The 21632-nt window shown below is 41.0% G+C and overlaps 1 protein-coding gene across 2 annotated transcripts in view; it reads left to right on the top strand.

Moving 5' to 3' along the window:
• Positions 1-21632, top strand: part of ATG7 (autophagy related 7) — a 1270091-nt gene that overhangs the window by 1083395 nt on the left and 165064 nt on the right. The window lies entirely within an intron of this gene.

Raw genomic sequence — 21632 nt, 5'->3', positions numbered from 1 at the left:
ATACCAGTTCAGACTTCAGGGTGTGTGGAACATCATCTCTGAGACCCTACACCCCTAAGACTATCTACAACTACCCTCTATTACAACAAACTACTTACAAATCTGCTGTAGTCTTACTCTCCCCTGCTCGCATAACAGTGACCATCACTTACACATATAAGCTGCCCTCCTGAACTGTAGATCTGCAGTCTCTAATGCATCTTCCGTATCAACCCTCAGCCTAGACCGTTACCTTGACTGAATGCCACTTCTGGTGTCCTCGCTGTGCACATACTTTATAACACTATTTGATCTTATCCTATCACTAGAATACAAACTCCTCCACTTCAACTCAGTAGAAAAAACTGCAAATTGTTTAATTCGTTAGACTCATCTTTGTTCCAGTGCCTTACTGTATAGACTATAAACACACCTCCCAAACCATGCAGGTTGAACCCTCTACACTGCCCACCAGGCAGCAAAAAATGAGTTTTATTGATGTTTTCTTGATTTTAGTACTGATGAGTTCACCTTTTCAAGTGGCCAGATACTATTGGGAGATTGCAACCTCCACTGCACAAAATTGCCTAAAAATATTCTCATTCATTCTCAAGTCTTTCCTGTGAAACAACATCACACACCAACATTGTATTCTTCCTGTCCACTATATGTGCTCTAATCTGTATCTGGTTTTCACAAGGGAACAGCAAATATTCACCTTTATTGCTGTCATAGTATATTGGACAGATCGCTTCATTCCTTTCAAAATTCTTTATATGAGCAGCCTCCCTCATGCATATTGACAACAAGCCTTTACAAAGCCAACTGGCCTAGTTTTAATGTGCTAACACAGGCAAACCGAGTAAATCACAGATGTACACCGACTATTTTAAGTTGTGTTTCTGTGCATCCTGTAGCTGTCTGTGCTTTCTATGTCTGCGCCCTGCTTTTTATTACCCAAGTGAAGCTGTTTTTCTTTCCCCAAGATTGGGGCCCTGCGTTAATGCAAACTAGTCTAGAATAAGGAGTTGTGCTATCTGTTTTTATGGTTGGCTTTTCAGTGGAGAAAATACGAATTCCTTTGTTAGATCAGTTCTGAAATAACAGAAAATTATTCTATATGGCTGTCAAGCACAAGAGCTGGCATCACCATAAAGAAAGCTGCATTTTATCATCTCGTTTGACCATCCAAATCCCAGCATTAAGAATCATATTCCTTCTTTTCTGCAGTAATTTCCTAAATTGACGGTGGTGGATGTATATCTGTGTTTTTGGCAAAGACCCTATCTACTTTCCAAATGCTGTTTTGATGGAGCTGAAATTAAATCATTTAATCATCAACGTATGCGCACAGTTCTGTGTGGTTTGCCATGCATGTAATTAAACGTGAACAACGGAAAGATTTGTGTGACTGAATATTGCTTCCATTGTTTAAAAAAAACTAGAAACCAAAGCTTGCAACCTGTTTAATTTTCTTACAGTACCCCTATTGTTATCATTATTCCACACCTGTTCACTTTTAAACAAAAGATGTACTGTGGAGAGACAGGTAGCCACCTGTCTATTCAACTGTAAAGCCATTTAGAGGATAGACAGTATGAAAATTAGCTAACAAAAAAGGAGCAAAGCTTTGCCCAAAAAGAGAGTTAACTTGGTTTGCTGTTCTCATGCGCTAAACAGTATTTTCTCAGATTTTTAATTGGATTATTTGCCATGTTTTATTTTATTCCTAGAGGATGGTAATAGAAAATACAAAGACAATTAGGCAGTTGTACTAACAGCTATATCTTGTAATAGGCGCAAGTGGTGCATTAAGGTTAGGTCTGTTGTCCTGCGATTCAGACTTTCTGCTCAGCATCCTCGATTTCTTCTTTGTATTCTGTTGAAGAAATAGAAGAGAAATTAGTAGCTGTCCCAGTATGCTTTGGTGGTACCTCTCACTTGGGTGGCTGCTAATACTGAATATCTAATTTTGTCACTAAAACAAATTTCACAATCCAAGTCATCTATCTTCCTCCCTGTCATTCCTCTGTTCCCTCTTCCCTTCCCAGTGTGGGCCCTATGAGCATCTCTCGCAGACCTAATCACTTTAATATTTACTTTATGCATTCAAGCCACCCTTAATAGTGCATGCCAACCCCCTAATCACCATTTCATTTAATGATGATCTGGCCTTGCCCATTTCAGATTCTTCCATGTATGGTAGCTGTATACTCTAAAATTATTTCCTACTTGTGAAACCTGGCTAGTGAGAAAGCGGAGGATTTGATTTTCTTAGGTCCTCCTGAGACATTAGGTACTCTCTCTACCACTGTTGCCACTGCCATAAATGTAGGTGTCATTTGTTACTGCTTTTTCTCCTTTTCTGAGCAGATTAATCAACAAAAGTGTCTACGGTTGTTTTATTCTGGACTTTGATATACCAGTGCATACATGTACAACCTGAATGATATGTCTTGTCCGAACTGATTCAGTCTTTGGATCATGTTGTACCTGCATGGCATTGATTTGGAATACTTGAACCATGGGTATTTGCCACACAAGTCAAATTCTCTTTTTCGGTTTGGTAAATAGCTAGCTTTCAATTACATCCATAAATCAGGATATTCAATTTCATCTTAGATCCTTATTCTCATACCTTGATCCACGGTCTCCTTTTGTCAGGGTGACCTCTTAGAATTGCTGCATTAGTAGGCCTCCCTACACCCAAGAATCCACTAATGAATGCATTTGTGTCAAATTTGCAAAGGTAAGGTGGTCAGATCATAGTTTCATTCCTGGACAAGTTCAGTTCCTCATATGTGTGGTTGCCTGCTTAATCCAGTAACGCTTTCATCAGAATGCTGAGCTTTACCTTTCTAATAAGGTAGCAATCTCTGGAGTTGTAGCAGTGTCCGGCACTGGTAACATAGTCTGTCTCGTTCCCAAGAGAAACAGTAGTGGTGCTGACTTAACAGTCATTCAGACGTGCATTTCTCACTCTGTACAAAGTCATCACATGGCATCACCATTAAGAAAAGAAACGTAGACTGATATAAGCAATCCTCATAAATTGGGTGCAGAAGGAGATTTCCAGCGACAGAGGTATAAAAATGAAATATCCATTTAACAGGGCAAAGTCTGAGAAACATCATCATTCAAAGTTTTGTTATGCCCAGCATTTAACCATCATGCAAGGCTGCCTGTGGTACAGGCTCAGCATAGCGATTCACCTTATTTTTAGACGTCCTCCTGTTTTGGTAATCTTTTTGACCTTTCAGTTGGCCGAGTCTCAATTGTGACTGCAGATGAATTCTTTAGTGTGCTATCTATCCGCCCTCAGACTGTGTTAGGTCTACTGTCTTTGGCAGAAGTAACAAGGAACCCTTTCCCCTACAAGCCCTCCACAAAGACTAGATATTCAGAACCAACCAACATTGAATGGATTGGAATATAGTGAATTGCACCTAACCCAACAGAGTATGTCCTTCATGTCAGTCAGGATGTATCTCTACAGATGTAGCTAAGTTTATATGCCCGAGTGTTCAGTTGCCTGTGGTTGTGAGTTGCAGAAAAACTTACTCTATATAGAAAATTACCTTTCAGACCTTTGCACATTATTCTTAATTTTTTCAAATGTATGAATCAAACTTTTTTTTACGAAGCAGAATTTTCTCTGTTTTCCGTGCTCAAGTGTGCAAGAGGAATGCTCACAATATCACTGCATTGCCTATGTCGGGGATGATTCCTTCTTTTGTTCCTTACCTTATATGTTCAAATGTGGAAGAATGAGTTTCTTTATTTTAGCTCTCTCTCTCTTTCTCTTCCTGCAGTTTATCACCCAAATAGCTATTCTTAAATTCTTAGATATTGTCTATGCTTTCAAAGTATTTTAATTTCTAATCGGCACAGAGGCTGCATATGGTGGTCAATTAATACATTACGTCAGTAAATATTTCAGTGAGTAAAATAAAGTTATCCTTTTGAGACTTTTTTCATGAGTCACAAATCTGGACTGATGCCCTAAAGGTTGTGTCTTGCAGTCAGACCCAAATTCCTGTAACTTTCCAGCTCAAGCTTTCCAGCGCAACACGTCTAAATTCAAGCTTAATTTCTCTAACAGCTGAGTTGATATTGATGTTCTGAATCTATTCTAACTTGGTGAACTGATGGCCCTTCTTCCTCTGATTGTTTTCCTCGTGCACTCATGACAGTTCTCCACACAGTCTGCATTTCTGTTGTGTTGGAAATGCCCTTTTTCAGGGTTATCCCCAAACATCTAGCTTCTTTTTTTTTTTTTTTTTCTGACCTGGTTTTGTTGGCTTCGGGACTCCGGGCACTTTATCACTGCTAATCAGTGGTATACAATCAAAATATTGAGTAAAAAATATAGAATTGCAGTAATATCGAATTAAAAATATAGAATGGACAAAATATCAAATTGACAGAATATAGTCAACAAAAATATCGAATAGAATTGCAGTAATATTGAATGCAAAATATAGAATGGACAAAATATCGAATGGACAGAATATAGTCAACAAAAATATCGAATTTGAGAAGGTAATATCGATTTTTTAATAATATCGAATTTTTTAAAGTGTTTTTTATGTTAGTATATGAGTGAAAGTGTATATTTATTTTATAATTTATTTTAAGTATTTAATTTTATGGTATTTAATTTTTGCGAAATATAATTCTGTAACGGGTTGTGGATTTATAGGGGAATAGGGTGGGAAGTAATTTAATTATAATTAATTAAATATTTTAATTTATTTATTGGTATTTATTTTATATTAATTGTTAATTCATTTTTAATTGGTAATTAATTAAAATATAATTGGTAATTCATTTTTATTAATTGATAATTATGTCAATTTTATTTATTTTCTGTAGCGGGTTGTGGGTTTATAGGGGAATAGGGTGGGAAGTAATTTAATTCGAATTAATTAAACTTTTAATTTATTTATTGGTATTTATCTTGAATTAATTGTTAATTAATTTTTAATTTGTAATTTATTTATAATTGGTATTGAATTTTTATTAATTGATTAATTGATAATTATGTTAATTTTATTAATTTATTTTCTGTTGCGGGTTGTGGGTTTATAGGGGAATAGGGTGGGAAGTAATTTAATTGTAATTAATAAAATTTTTATATTTATTCATTGGTATTTATTTTGAATTAATTTTGAATTATTTTTTAATTGTTAAAAATTGGTAATTAATTTGTATTAAAAGGTAATTATTTTTAATAATAATTTTTATTTGTATTTTTATTTGATTAATTATTATATTATATTAAATTGGTAATTACTTTCAATTAATTTGCAATTGGTATTAATATTTAATTTATTTGTATTCATATATGAAGTATTTACTTTCCCTACTGTCGCACTCACTGGAGTGGGAATAGTAATATTTACCCCTACGCTATCCAACGCTTTCCCTACTGTTGCACTCTCTGGAGTGGGAATAGTAATTTGTACCCCTACGCTATCCATCGCTTTCCCTACTGTTGCACTCACTGGAGCGGGAATAGTAATTTTTACTCCTACGCCATCCAACGCTTTCCCTACTGTTGCACTCACTGGAGTGGGAATAGTAATTTTTACCCCTACGCTATCCAACGCTTTCCCTACTGTTGCACTGACTGGAGTGGGAATAGTAATTTTTACACCTACGCTTTTCAACGCTTTCCCTACTGTTGCACTCACTGGAGTGGGAATAGTAATTTTTACCCCTACGCTATCCAACGCTTTCCCTACTGTTGCACTCACTGGAGTGGGAATAGTAATTTTTACCCCTACGCTATCCAACGCTTTCCCTACTGTTGCACTCACTGGAGTGGGAATAGTCATTTTTTCCCTTACGCTATCCAACGCTTTCCCTACTGTTGCACTCTCTGGAGTGGGAAAAGTCATTTTTACCCTCCCGCTATCCAACGCTTTCCCTACTGTTGCACTCACTGGAGTGAGAATAGTAATTTTTACCCCTACGCTATCCAACACTTTCTCTACTGTTGCACTCACTGGAGTGGTAATAGTAAATGTTACCCTCCCGCTATCCTACGGTAAAAATATTGTATATTTTTTATTAATATTATGTTCATATATATATATATATGTATTAAAAAATGAAATTGTATGGTTTTTTTTAACTTACATTAATTATTTATTATTTTAAGGGTATTTAAGTATTTCAAGTGTGTTTAAGTTAATTATATTTATTATTTCATTAATTTTCATTTACTTTTAAGATATTTTGACTAACTATAATTTTTTACAACCATATTTTTGATTTGATATTTTTGTACTTACCTGTTTGGAGATAGGGATTCGATATTTTTGCATTCTATATTTTTTCCTTGATATTTTGATAAGTCTATATTTGTGTCATTGATATTATGGCAGTGATCCCTAAAGTGCATATGCTCTCTGTAATTTGTGACATATGTGTTTATCCATGATTGGCATATTTGATTTACTGGTAAGCCCCTAATAAAGTGCACTGAGTGTGCTAGGGCCTGTAAATCAAATACTACTAGTGGGAATGCAGCACTGATTGTGCCACCCACATGAGTAGCTCTCAAAAGGTATCTCAGACCTGCCACTGCAGGGTCTGAGTGCAGTTTTAAACTGCCATGTCGACCTGGCAAGTGCACCCACTTGCCAGACCCTAACCTACCCTTTTCTTACATGTAAGGCACCCCTCTGGTAGGCCATCATACCCCCATGGGCAGGGTGCAGTGTATGTGTAACCTCTTATTGGGACAAGATTGAGGAATAAAGTTTAGGCTCTCTGACCTCAGAATTTAATAACACATATTTTAGTAAAGATGTTTTATAAATTGTGTGTTTGAAAATGCCACTTTTAGAAAGTAGGCATTTTCATGTTTAACCATTCTGTGTGCCTCTGCCTGTTTGTACATTGCCTGTCTGGTTTTGAAGAGTCAAGGCGGCTGAGGATGTGCATTCATTGTAGACAGACATCGGGGGTGGGGGGTTGAAATGTGCCTGGGCCTTCCTGGATGACTCAGAGCTAAGCTGAATAGACCTCGGCTGCATTTAGAGTATTGGGAGGAGTTTTACCTGGACCTAAATAGGGCCTGTCTCCCTTGCACAATGCTGTCCCCACTCCCTGTGGTCAATCCGCACCAGTGAGGACATAATTGGTTTGGACTGGGCTCAGAGACCCTCGCACAAAGAAGAACAAAGACAAAATGGGGTATAAGTAGTGGATTTTAAACCCCAGAATTGTAGATCACTCCTGGAGTCAAAAGGAACCTTTGCCAAGGAGAAGAGCTGGAGAGCTACGAGGAGGAGTACTGCCCATTTGCTGTGTGCTGTGTGGGGTTGGCCTGCAGTTGCAGGACAAAGACTGGAAATTTGCTTTGAACCTGCTTGAAGAAGAATCTCCGAGGGCTTGTGTATACTGGCCTTCTGTTCTGAAGTCTCAGGGACACACAGACTTCACCCCCAGCTCACCTGACGGTTTTGGGTCTCTGGAGGTTGTTCCTGCTGTTGGGAGTTGGAAGAAACCTAAGAGAACCAAGAAAGCAATCTCTGACGCCGCCAGCGCTGCCGCCGTGACACCGCAACCTACACCGCTCGTGAAGTGCGCAATGCACCTCCCTGCCTGCACCGCAGCTCCGACGCCCTTTGACACCTGCAGTTATCAGCGTTCCCGACACCAGCACTCGTATTGACTCTGTCACCGCCAGTGACCGCATCCAGTAACACCGATAACGCCGAGAGTGACTCCACCAACTCGCCGACTTCGCATCTCTCATGTGAACAGACGCCTTACCATTGATGCAACCGCCTTCCCCTGTCCTGGATTCAACACTTCGCCTCCTCGCGGATAGGAAGCCTCGCCTCCCCCGTCGCAGCCTGGGAGCCGGCCTAGACCTCAGACCCGACTCCTCACCTCTACCGCGCTGTGCATCATCATAGACTTTGTTTCCAAGGTAGTGTTTGTTTGGGGGTCCGTGTGACTCCGTGCCTGATGTCGCGCACCTCGTGGTCGGTGACGTACTTTGGATTTATTGCTGTCATGACGTTGTCCATGAGCTTAAGGAACACAAATACAATCTCACATATCTTACCAAATACAGCCAGTCTCTACCTTTTCTTTCGAAGACAATGCCAACAGAGGGAATACCAACACTATAATGGTGAGCTAATACAGGGGACTCAAATATTTTGGTCTTCTGTACAAAGTGTGTGGCCTTTCGCTTTCCATTAGGGTTTTGTTAAGCTTCAGAGAACGAGAGTAGGAAGGTGAGAGTTAAATCACGAAAGTGACAGAGAGGAGAAAAATGCAAATTACACTATTTTCTTGAATTTTATTTAGAGGAGTTTAATCAATAGGTTTTTTTCTTTGGTACTAGTTTGAGTTGTCATTTTAGTTTGTTATAAGCATTGTTTTGCCAGTTTTGTTTTTTATTTTTGTCATTAGCTTTCTGTATGTGTTTACTTTATTTTGTTTCATTTATGTTGTCATATAGTTTTTGTACTTGGCAACTTAATTTTTTGTTTCCTTGGGAATCATACAGCAACTTTATCTCTCATGATTCCAGTTTAACTGTGCATTCCTCTCTTACATTTTAAATTTGACAGTTTATTACTAATTTAGTCACTCCAAAATATATTTGTTTTGTATTTGTGTGGTTTTAGACAACCATTTTTCCTATTAAATCTGCCACTAACAAGCATGACTAGCTGAGAAGAGAATCAGACTTAGCCAGGTTCTCATAGTAACCTTGGTCCTTCAGAAGCGGATGTCAGCAGCTAAGGAAAATCCAATAACATTTGTGGCAGAGTTAGGAGCAGTTGTGAGAGTTCCTTTGTGTCACTACTAACTAAGTTACAACCGGGGACTCGGTAAGCCAGATCTTAATATGGATATGTATTGTGTTGCATTGTTTTCACTTGTTATGCTATTGCATTGCTTATATTTTCTACAAAGGCCCAAAGCTTGACTTGTTTTAGTTAAACAACAAGCAATAGCACTGATGCACAAGTATTTTTCCATGCATTTTAAGTCCATTGCATGGTGTCCCCTTCTGAGACCTCCATATGATCCCTTGGCGCTCCTGGACAGGAAAAAACGTCATTTCCATTATACCTAAATAAGGGAGTGAGCACCATGGTGACCAACAGCCATGTGGCTAATCGGGTGCCAGTTTAAGGGTTTTTCTGATGGTTGAGATTCCATTAATGGAAACCTTGAGGTTCTCAGCCCTTTAAGCGAGATGTGCATGTGCACTCTTAGTAGACAGGGCATCTCTTGTTTTCTGGAGAAAAGTATTTGTAGGTGATTGTTTCATATAATGCCAAGTACTGTTCGAACATCTCCATAGAATCCTCTAAACCTATACATATTTGTCTAAGAAAAACTTGTTATTGGCGAATTTCTTTTTCGGAATCTGTAAAGTATGTTGTGTTATCTTAGTGAAACCTATCACGTCATTCAAGCAAATGTGTCCGTCTCTTAACATACATTTTTCAAAGCATCTCTTTGTAAAACTGTATTCTTTTACATAACTGTTATATCCTATGTTTTCTTATTTCCTATGTTTTCTCAGTTATTCTCTTTATTGTATATTCTTCATTATACTGCTGTATCCTAGTGCTTAGGTTGCTAGGTTATTTTAGAATGTTAAGCCTCTGATGTTCAGTTGAAGACTGATGCTTCTTGGAAGAGCTCTCTGATTGATCTGGTGCTGTACTTGTTATTCATAAATAAACTTAAATCCTTAAGTTTACTTCTCTTTCCTGTGATCTTTGGATACAACATAATTTGGCGACAAGGTGGTCAAGTCAGCACTTCACTGAACCTAGGCCCAGACTCTATGTTTTTTCTGGAAGATCTTGTCCGACTTCAGTGTTCATTCACTGTCCTTCTTTGAATTTTTCGCGGACCTTGAATACTTCAACTCACTTCTACTGAACAACTTAAAAGACTTCGAATTCTGCTTGCTACTGCTACCTTCAAGATAAGTCCTTTTTCCTTTAAAACTACTGGGAGCTTCGCATTTGTTTTTCAATATATTTTAATCTATTGGGAGCTTTGCTGCATGTATTTTTATTCTTTGTATACCTCGATGCAGGCTCATAGATTCACCTTTGTTGGTCTTTAATTGACTTTGGATTTACAAAAGGGGGTGGTGATGAACAGAGTGTCTGAATTGAGCAGACCACTCTTACCCAGTCCAAAGATCAGGGCTTGATCCATCACCGTTATTTATCTCACTGCCCCATCCCAGCTCAGAACCTGGCTATATGCAAATCAGTCTGTCCCTGGCCCAGTGCATCATGGGAACAGGGCAGACTAAACTACCAAGCCAATTCTTTACCAGAAAGGAGACAAGCTACCGGGGACCGGTTTCTGGCATTTCAGCCGTCTTCGGCCCGGCTTGCTTGAATCCTGATGGAGCAGTGAGAAAGGGACTCATGTCTGAGTATACCCTGCCACACCTATAGTAGCCAAAATCGATTTACAAAAGGGGGTGGTGATGAACAGAGTGTCTGAATTGAGCAGACCACTCTTACCCAGTCCAAAGATCAGGGCTTGATCCATCACCGTTATTTATCTCACTGCCCCATCCCAGCTCAGAACCTGGCTATATGCAAATCAGTCTGTCCCTGGCCCAGTGCATCATGGGAACAGGGCAGACTAAACTACCAAGCCAATTCTTTACCAGAAAGGAGACAAGCTACCGGGGACCGGTTTCTGGCATTTCAGCCGTCTTCGGCCCGGCTTGCTTGAATCCTGATGGAGCAGTGAGAAAGGGACTCATGTCTGAGTATACCCTGCCACACCTATAGTGGCCAAAATCGATTTACAAAAGGGGGTGGTGATGAACAGAGTGTCTGAATTGAGCAGACCACTCTTACCCAGTCCAAAGATCAGGGCTTGATCCATCACCGTTATTTATCTCACTGCCCCATCCCAGCTCAGAACCTGGCTATATGCAAATCAGTCTGTCCCTGGCCCAGTGCATCATGGGAACAGGGCAGACTAAACTACCAAGCCAATTCTTTACCAGAAAGGAGACAAGCTACCGGGGACCGGTTTCTGGCATTTCAGCCGTCTTCGGCCCGGCTTGCTTGAATCCTGATGGAGCAGTGAGAAAGGGACTCATGTCTGAGTATACCCTGCCACACCTATAGTGGCCAAAATCGATTTACAAAAGGGGGTGGTGATGAACAGAGTGTCTGAATTGAGCAGACCACTCTTACCCAATCCAAAGATCAGGGCTTGATCCATCACCGTTATTTATCTCACTGCCCCATCCCAGCTCAGAACCTGGCTATATGCAAATCAGTCTGTCCCTGGCCCAGTGCATCATGGGAACAGGGCAGACTAAACTACCAAGCCAATTCTTTACCAGAAAGGAGACAAGCTACCGGGGACCGGTTTCTGGCATTTCAGCCGTCTTCGGCCCGGCTTGCTTGAATCCTGATGGAGCAGTGAGAAAGGGACTCATGTCTGAGTATACCCTGCCACACCTATAGTGGCCAAAATCGATTTACAAAAGGGGGTGGTGATGAACAGAGTGTCTGAATTGAGCAGACCACTCTTACCCAATCCAAAGATCAGGGCTTGATCCATCACCGTTATTTATCTCACTGCCCCATCCCAGCTCAGAACCTGGCTATATGCAAATCAGTCTGTCCCTGGCCCAGTGCATCATGGGAACAGGGCAGACTAAACTACCAAGCCAATTCTTTACCAGAAAGGAGACAAGCTACCGGGGACCGGTTTCTGGCATTTCAGCCGTCTTCGGCCCGGCTTGCTTGAATCCTGATGGAGCAGTGAGAAAGGGACTCATGTCTGAGTATACCCTGCCACACCTATAGTGGCCAAAATCGATTTACAAAAGGGGGTGGTGATGAACAGAGTGTCTGAATTGAGCAGACCACTCTTACCCAGTCCAAAGATCAGGGCTTGATCCATCACCGTTATTTATCTCACTGCCCCATCCCAGCTCAGAACCTGGCTATATGCAAATCAGTCTGTCCCTGGCCCAGTGCATCATGGGAACAGGGCAGACTAAACTACCAAGCCAATTCTTTACCAGAAAGGAGACAAGCTACCGGGGACCGGTTTCTGGCATTTCAGCCGTCTTCGGCCCGGCTTGCTTGAATCCTGATGGAGCAGTGAGAAAGGGACTCATGTCTGAGTATACCCTGCCACACCTATAGTGGCCAAAATCGATTTACAAAAGGGGGTGGTGATGAACAGAGTGTCTGAATTGAGCAGACCACTCTTACCCAGTCCAAAGATCAGGGCTTGATCGATCACCGTTATTTATCTCACTGCCCCATCCCAGCTCAGAACCTGGCTATATGCAAATCAGTCTGTCTCTAGCCCTGATCTCTTGACTGGGTGAGAGCTTTCTGCTTAATTCAGAGACTCTGTCCCTCACCACCCCTTGTTGTAAATATTTTTGTCCACCCTAAGCGTGGAAGGGTATTCTCAGATGTGAGACCCTTGCTCATTGCACCATCAGGATTCAAGCAAACCGGGCCGAAGACGGCTGTAATGCCAGAAACCGGTCCCTGGGAGCTTGTTTCCTTCCCAGTGTAAGAATTGGCTTTTGTAGTTTGGTTTGCCCTGTTCCCATCATGCACTGGGACAGGAACAGACTAATTTGCATACAGCCAGGTTCTGAAACTGGGATGGTGCAGTGAGCTAAAAAACGGTGTTGGATCTAGCCCTGATCTCTTGACTGGGTGAGAGCTTTCTGCTTAATTCAGAGACTCTGTCCCTCACCACCCCTTGTTGTAAATAGTTTTGTCCACCCTAAGCGTGGAAGGGTATTCTCAGATGTGAGACCCTTGCTCATTGCACCATCAGGATTCAAGCAAACCGGGCCGAAGACGGCTGTAATGCCAGAAACCGGTCCCCGGGAGCTTGTTTCCTTCCCAGTGTAAGAATTGGCTTTTGTAGTTTGGTTTGCCCTGTTCCCATCATGCACTGGGACAGGAACAGACTAATTTGCATACAGCCAGGTTCTGAAACTGGGATGGTGCAGTGAGCTAAAAAACGGTGTTGGATCTAGCCCTGATCTCTTGACTGGGTGAGAGCTTTCTGCTTAATTCAGAGACTCTATCCCTCACCACCCCTTGTTGTAAATATTTAATTGACTTTGAGCACGTTTTTTTTTTCTTTCAAGAAACTATTAATGTTTTGTATTTTATTTTCTACTCTATTACGATATACTAACTGGGTTTTTTTTCCACTCCTTTAAACACCTTTGTTTTTTCCCACTTCTAGATTCAGGTGTTTGGTACATTTCACAATTTTTTCATTTACTTCGAGGCCTCCTTTGGCTGCGTTTTTCAAATATGCCCAGATGACCGTTACTTATTTCATTCGACTTACTGGTCAATCTCTCCCTGCGCTTCAGTGACCCTCCGAACCTTCTGCCATCTTCATTCCTTCTTGGAGCTCTGGAAGCGTCTCTACGCATTCACGCTGACGTGCCGGTCATCACGTGATTTCGCATTCCAACCTTCGTAACCCAGCAACGCTCAAGCATCGTCACTCTTCAGGATCGTAACCTAGCGACTCTAGCGGCATCGTTGCTTTTCACTGAATCGGAAGGTTTGACTGTGCAGTCCCACAAAAAGGTATCACGTAAGCGTTGAAATAAAATGTTTTTTTCTAAACTCGTGTATTGTTCATGCTGATACTCACAGCTTACTACAATTCTAGGAACATTGTCCTTTATGCACTTATTTAACGTGTATCATTTACGCTGATACACACAGCTTACTACAATTTCAGGAACATTGTCCTTTATGCATTTATGTTGCGTGTATCATTTACGCTGATACACACAGCTTTCAACGAATTTAATAACTTTCTGTTTCAAACCTTATTTTAACACGTGTATCGTCCACGCTGATACACACAGCTTACTACAAACTCAGGGTTATTGCCTTTTTTGTTTGCGCTAATTCATACAACCTTTAGTTTTTCCTTAATTTTGTGTGTCATTTACACTGATACACACAGCTTGCAACAAGTTTACAATATGTTGTTTCATCTACTCTGATTTACATATTTTCTTGTTTATGATTTTACTTGTTTTGGAGCATTTCTTCATAATTTTCTCCTGATTATACTTTGATAATTTTAATATGGCTCAACAAACTGCAGTCCTTCCATCTCCGTTTCTTCCTGAACCTGGTACTCCTAAAATCAAATGGACTCAATGGTTAAATCTTTTAACAGCTATATTATTGCTATTGATGCTGTAAAATTTTCTGCTGTCAGGAAAAATGCTATGTTATATAGTGCTTTGGGTGCTGAGGGTCAAAGAATTTTTGATCATCAACCTCCTATAGTTAGGCCTCCTTCAGATGATGGGAATGAGTATACTGAAGCTATTGCACGTTTGGAGAAGTATTTTAAGGATGAACCAAGTATAATTGTTGAGAGACACAATTTTTATACTCGTAAGCAAAGAGAATATGAAAAAATTGATACCTTTTTAGCTGAATTAAGGGTTCTAGCTGCAACTTGTGAATTTGAGGGTCCTATTGATCAGTATCTTAGAGACCAAATTGTTGTAAATTGTTTTAGTAACAAAGTTCAAGAGAGGATTTTATGTTGTCGGAATCCTTCACTTTTAGAAACTTTGGAATTAGCAAGGGGAATTGAAAGATCTGCATTTGCTTCTAAAGAATTGAGTAATAGGAAATCTACACATGTTGATTTAGTAAACAAAATTTCATCTCAAAATACGAATCAACGTGATAGACCTCCTAAACTTGAGTGGAAGAAAACTGATAAACCTCCTGCTTGTTTTAGATGTGGCTCAAAGTCACATCTGGCTAATTCGACTTCCTGTCCTGCTTTAAAAAAACAATGCTCTAATTGTAAAAAGATTGGGCACTTTGCTGCAGTGTGTAAATCCAAATCGAAAACAATGTATCTAGAAGTTACTAATTCTGAAGAAGTGTCTATCATCTCACACAACCATGGCTTTCATGTGTAGCAATTATCTTGTATGTTACAATTTGATTGTGTTAAGCAAGTCATTTTTGAGTCTTAATTCTTATTAAAGCTTTGTGGTCTTTATAGAAAAATAATTTTATCAATCGGTGCGGTGCGCCTCTTTCGAGATGTACTCCAAAAGTCACTGAGTAGCCTGACAAGCAAAAACAATGTGCTTTCTGTTTTTTTAATTAAAGTAAAAAGGTTGTCTGCAAAAAGTGCCTAATAACTTTCTCATACCATTATTTCCATGAAAAGTTCACAAAATATCACAAAAGTATCAGAAATACGTTTTTTCCTGTCAAAATGAGCTCCGTTAAAAATAAGATTTTTTCTGAGCCTTCTTTCCTCAGCACAAACCTACAATAGCTCACATGAAATGTAGCCGATCCCCTACTTTTCAGACTTTACAGAAGCAACTGTTTGTTTTTTTGGGGATGATCGACGTTTCAGATTTTCTCTCTTCACATAAGTTATTCTTTGCCCACGCAAAGTTTTCTGCACACTGCAACATAGTTTGCAATTCATCGCAAGATCATTTTCGCTTTCATTAAAACTAGCCTAGGCTACAAGTGTATGGCGAACTTTTGTACTCAAATTCACCTTTTGCAACATAAATTGTTGTAAAGGAACGATTTTTACACAGATGTGGCAGAGCTTAAGAGTTTGCACCCACAACAAAATTATGACCAAATACAGACAACTTTGCGAGAGTTGCAAAACCACTTTTTAGGCCTCCGCTTTTATATCCTAAGCATCACCTTTCCCACACTAGGAAATTCAGGTAGTTCATGTCTCCAATCTACCCCAACATTTGAGTAGATACAAATATTACCATATTGCTACCATGTATATTTTTTTTAACCAGGAGAGTTTCACACAGTTTTCTCCTCAGCGTGTTTTATAGTGGCTGTGATGCTTCTATATTACCTTAGTTTATGCATTCCTAATGGTTGCACTTTTAACAACAAGAAAGCACATTTCAGTTTGTATAAACAATTTCAGTGTTCTTCCTCAAACCGTGTATGGTTATGGCTGCCTTGTCCACTGAGCACATGGATTCATACGGAGTGGCATTTTGCATGTTTTCTTCTGTATCCGCCTGCTTATTTACACGTTTTAAGTGGTACTTAATTGAACTTGGTAAAACCAAATTCTTGACAGCTCACTTTTTCCGCCTGGTGATAGATGCAAAATATGATCCTAAAAAGGCCCGGAATTTGAGAACTGCATGTAGTAAAGGGCCCAGTAATTCAGGGACTGAAATGTTATTCACAGTTTTAATAAAAATTGGGATGTGGATAACTGTGGTAGTTATACCACCTAATTTAGCAGCTTCAGGCCAGCTCTTCACACTCCCAGTTACTGGCCATCACTGCTTGAGGACCCTGATGTGGAAAATAAAAGCTTAATTAAACCTTTATCCCCACAATTTATGTAAAGTACACATATTGTCTGAAATATGTATTCTATTGGACTTTGTTTATGTGGATCCGGAGCGAAAGTTTATACAACACACTTTATAATTTTTGCCAAGAAAGGGCCATGTAAAGCAAAGCATCGTCAGCTCGGTAATGCCCATTTTCTCAGACTAGGTGCCTGAGAAGGTACATTCAATTATTGTTTACTTTTCCATATTTTAGTTCCTGTGTCGGGATTAGTTCTTAAAATTCAGCATTGGCACATCATGTGCCTTGTTTCTTCCAAGGGCGAGGCTGACAAACTTAAGGAAGCATCTAAACCATCTAAGCAGCTCTAAACCATATTTACACACTGGCATGGCCTTTAGGACTTTACTGTGGAGACGTAATTGGAAAGGGAGCTGTGCAATGTTAAACGGCTCAATGCCATCGCCAGCCACACTTCCTCACTCAAAGTTTAGGAGACTTAAGCCTCCAGTAGTCTTTAAACGGCTTTCCACTGCATTTCAATTACAACATTTTAATCTCATATTTAGTTAATTGAAGTTTCTCTCGGTGGGATTTTTCAAGCTAGGAGCAAAGGAATTAATTTTATGACAGAGTTCAGTGCCTGGTTCTGTTCTTCGAGATATTGTGTTCTCTATAAGTGGGCTTGGAGCGCAACCATTGCTTACCATTGGTTTGCTAAATTGTTGCTCTCATTTCCTTGCTTTTTATTGGTCAGATGGCCTATGCGTTCCTCCTTTTCGTGTGTTTGTCCGATGCCTGGAGCATGGATGCATTACTTGTGTCCCTCCACTGCTTTTTAGGTCGAAGCCTACCAGACAACGCAGCTGTCTGGTTTACTAAGGACATACGGAAATCTTCCCTGAGAATGCATTCCACCAGTCACTTACCATTAGCTTTGTGGATAGAAACTCACATTTTGTGGCTTTCTATTTGCTGGCTTTTAGGCTGTCCAGCTTGAGTTTGTCCCTTCCAAAGAGCAAAGCCTTTTCACGCTACCTCTCATTGGATTCTTCCACGAGTGCCCCTTTCTGTCGAAAGGCCTGTAAATCTTGTCAAATTTGCTGTGAGTTCAAAGGCAGTGGTCAAACATCTGGCTCTGTCTCTCAAGGGAGCTTGTTTTTTCTCTCTCTGACTTAAAAGTGAGAGGATTTATGTGACAATATTGGTGGATACCTTGGGGTTGGGAAGGTTTTTCCTCTAGCGAACAACAACATTTAAATGAACAGGGCAAGTAAGAGGAAGTTGCCCGCAAGACTAGAACAGCCTCTGCAGCAACCTCAGGCCGCTTCCCATGTGTCCACAATTGAGGGGTTTCTCAATTGAGCAGTGGTATTGGTATCAAAACAGATAGATTTGGCTGAAAGCAGGCTGTTGTCAGCTACGGACTGCCCCTCCCTGCTTTCCCCCCTTTACCCAATTGCTTGGAGGCACCCCGGAGCCTGGAGGGGCTGATTGAGTCACATGATTTGACGAGGTTGAGTGAGTATCCAGAAGGGGGGTGAAGGGCCCTGTTTGGGAACCAACTCCCCCAAGTCCCACACTCAGCCCTAAGTGTAAATGGAGGAAACTTGGGGCTGCTGGGACCAAGAGTGTTCCCTAAGCGAAGGTGGCTGCGTCTAGCGCTCACAACTCTCTCAACCATGTTGGTGAACACGCCTCCATGAGGCAATACTTCCTGAATGTATGGCAGCCTTAAATGCTAAACTTGACTTAATTCTGACATGGCTTACTCGTATTGAGTCCCATGTCGTCCAGATTTTAATCTACATAAATTCGGGAAGGGTACTGCAGCAGAAGCATCTATTCACTCCCTGCTGGTAGACCCTCCCTGTCTTACCCTTGCCCAACATGTCCCTGCTACCGGTACCACTAGACCCCATGATAACACAGATGCACTTTTGTGTATTCCTGAACAGCCTAGCGCCAACAAGGTAGCCCCTGGGACTTCCCAGATTCTATCAAGCACTAGGAAGGTTAAAAACCCACCAAGTACTGTCTCCCCCTCCCCCACCAGCAAATTCGGTGTTGTGCTTGACCTTCCTCCTGAGGCAACCCTTTTGTAATATTCCTGGAAAATGTCCCCTCCTGGACTGATTCTGCCCCTGAGTCCTTCCAGGAATTAAAAAGCAAGCTAATGCACTGGTTTAACATGCTTTCCAGTGTTGGCTTAGGGGTCTCCGAGTCCATCATAGTGGCCCTCTGAGTTATCTGGCTGTGAGTGGACCCTATGAGATGGGCAGGGGATTGTGTGGTGGTAAACTTTAACAACCATTCTACTGTGCCTCGTGTTTTGTCTGTTTTGCCACCACTCAGGCTTCCCGATCTCTCGGGAATTGGTGCCTTCCCGGGGTTCTTTTACAAGCCTGAGTCAGTGAGCCGTATGTTTAGGCACAAGTCTTGTAGGTTTTCCACGATCGCCGTTGTCCAGCCACCCTGAGTCTCTCAATTAGGTTCTCCCCTTTAAGCAATTTGGTGAATTGTGATTGACTGGATGTCCCAGATTCCCTCCACCTAACTCATGTGTTGACAACCACTCAGGTGGAATCTCCTGATAACTCCAAGGGTGTGAAGTTCTTATCCTGGACCATAGCGGGTCTTTCTGCCAAGTTCACTGATCCCAATTGGGTGATGTTTATCAAACCCCACCAGATCATCTGCCTTCAAGAAACATTGGGAGATGAAAATAATTTTTTTCTATAGGGTTGCAGGACATTTTTTCGTCCTGCAGTGCCTGCATCTACAGGGAGAGCGTGTGGGGGCCAGATCATTTTTATAGCAGTTAATTGGAGTGGATATGTTTGGGATTTGTACTGGGAGGCAAAGATGCTGTAGGGGGTGTTGAGATCTATGCAAGATTCTTTCAAGTTGGTCCTAGTCAACTTCTATAATGCTAGGTCAGGACTTGATGGGGTATATAGCCTCTCCCAGCTTAGTAGGACCCTGAACTCTTTGGTGGAATCTGGCTCTGGAAAGAAAATGATGGTACTTTTGGGGGACTTTAATTGTCATATTTGTGAATGCCCTCTCATGAACACAGCCCCAAAACACAAATGTATGCTAGCGAAGGGTCTTCACTTTACTCACTCCAGAGAGTTCTAAGAGTTGTGAGCCATCTTGGATGCTCTTAATCTTGAATTTACACTGAAAAAATGTGTTAACTCCTCGAAACCTTGCATTTCCCCTAGTTTGAAAGGAAGGGGCTGTATGTCTATAATTGATTTTATCTTTGTCTCAGGGCCCCTATTTCTGCTCATTTCCACTTTACATCATTTCCAGCCCATTTTGTGATCATAATCCCCTGTCTCTACTTTTAGAAATAAGACATGTGGTCAATTGTGTACAGGGGGAACGATCAGAGTGGGATTTGCTTGACTGATCAGGGCAGAAGACTTAAATGGACTATGGTGGAACCAATGGCATCTCTTTTTGAGGGGTGTTCACAGGACATTTCCACCTGTCTGGATCTAGATGCCACAGAGAGCGATGTTTTGAAAGCTTTTGACAGGATTGCCCTTGATGTAGCAAAATTGTTGTCATTACCTCTGTCTAAGCCAGGCCTTCGGGACCCTAGGGGGTTTGACATGGACGGTTTGGGTATTCTTTGGCTACTGAAGGCGGCTCGTAAACAGGTTCCCAGGGACAGGAGCCTTGTTGCAGCTTGTAGGAACTTTAAAGGCCCAGCCCCTCAAGGGCGACTGGGACAACAGCATGCAACAACAAGAAGTATTTAGGCAATGAAACGTTCAATTCATTTTATCATTTGTTCATTCAGATGAACTTTTTATATTTCCACAAGGTTCATAGAAGAATTTTACATAAACAATATTTTTCAAATAATTTCATATGTTACAATCATCATTACAATGTACATTATTAACTTCACACCCAATGCATTTCGAGACCTGAGTCTCTTCTTCAGGGGTATAGCTGCAAAAGAAAATGTATGAAATGAGACCAATTCATTTGAAAAAATTAAAAGATTTTACTCTATGCTAATCAGTGAGTCAAGCCCAATCACCAACACCTGTGTGACAAGCCATCTAGACCAAACTTACTTGAAGTTCTCAATGTAATCCTAAAAAACAATTGAAAGAACAGACAAACTTAATCAAAGTCCAACACAATTTCTACCTCCGTTTGAACTCATAAGAAAATAACAGACCAAAACCTATGTACCTTAGGTATCTTGCAATAAACCTAATGCTGATGGGACAGTCGATAACTTCCTCTGCAGATCTGGCACTGCAAGATTATATGAACTAGGATCAGAGTCAAATGAACAATAACACAATAAGTGTGTAAGTAGCAATGATCTTACCTAAAAGTATAGTAGCAATCGTTTAGTAGCCAAATGATCTGTGAAAAGATCAAAACAATAATAAACTCTTAGCTTTTAAGTGATTAAAAAGACCAAGAAACACACTACTGCGAAACCAGCTCGCTGACGGCTCCTACCTTACAGGCAAAGGTTAGCTCTTATCTCCATCCGTTCTATTCGCAAGCGATCGGAGCCATAATGTTCATCAAGCTACAGAGCAAGAAGTAATCCTTCCGCGTCACGTGATTGCGGTGGACCGATGATGGAAATGGAAGACTGACTAATGTAAACACGGAGCTCCGTGTTAAAGAAATCAACAGCTTGTAGGAAGGCATACAAGCAGGCTTTAGCCACCCGCAAATCTTCTCTCCGGGAGATAGCTTTGGAGGAATTAATCCAAGCTTGTTGGAGTAGGGACCGTTCCCTCTTTCAGAGGGTTGTTATTAGGCACGTTTTGCTGAAGGGTCCGACCCGGTAATTTGCCATCACATATCTGAACAACAATGAGTTGCACACTTTGAAGGTATTTATAACCAGGGCATGAAAGTGGAGGGCAGGGACAGACCAGAAGCCATATCAAGGAATGACTACGTGGATGAAGTCACGCACAGCATCTCTGCACCATCCTGTAATAAGGCCCCGGGTCTAGGTGGAATTCCGCCTGATCTTTTCAACCCAGATCTTGAGCTCTGGAGTTACCTCTCGACCCGGGTCCTGAAGGAGGCCGTTTGGTCTGGGGTGTTGCTCTCATGGTCAATGGCCGTGATCTTTCTCAAGTTTAAGAAGTGGGACAAAGACAATCCCAACTGTTACTGCCCCATTTCCCTGGTATATGCGGAGGTAAAGGTTCTACGGTGGGTAATCCTCAATAGGTTATTGGTGTGGTCTGACACCAATGACATCTTGAGTGA

This window comes from Lissotriton vulgaris, chromosome 9, assembly GCF_964263255.1.
Source record: "Lissotriton vulgaris chromosome 9, aLisVul1.2, whole genome shotgun sequence".
Classification (NCBI taxonomy): Eukaryota; Metazoa; Chordata; class Amphibia; order Caudata; family Salamandridae; genus Lissotriton; species Lissotriton vulgaris.
The sequence above is the reverse complement of the archived record's forward strand: the minus strand, read 5'-3'. Positions and strand labels throughout refer to the sequence as shown.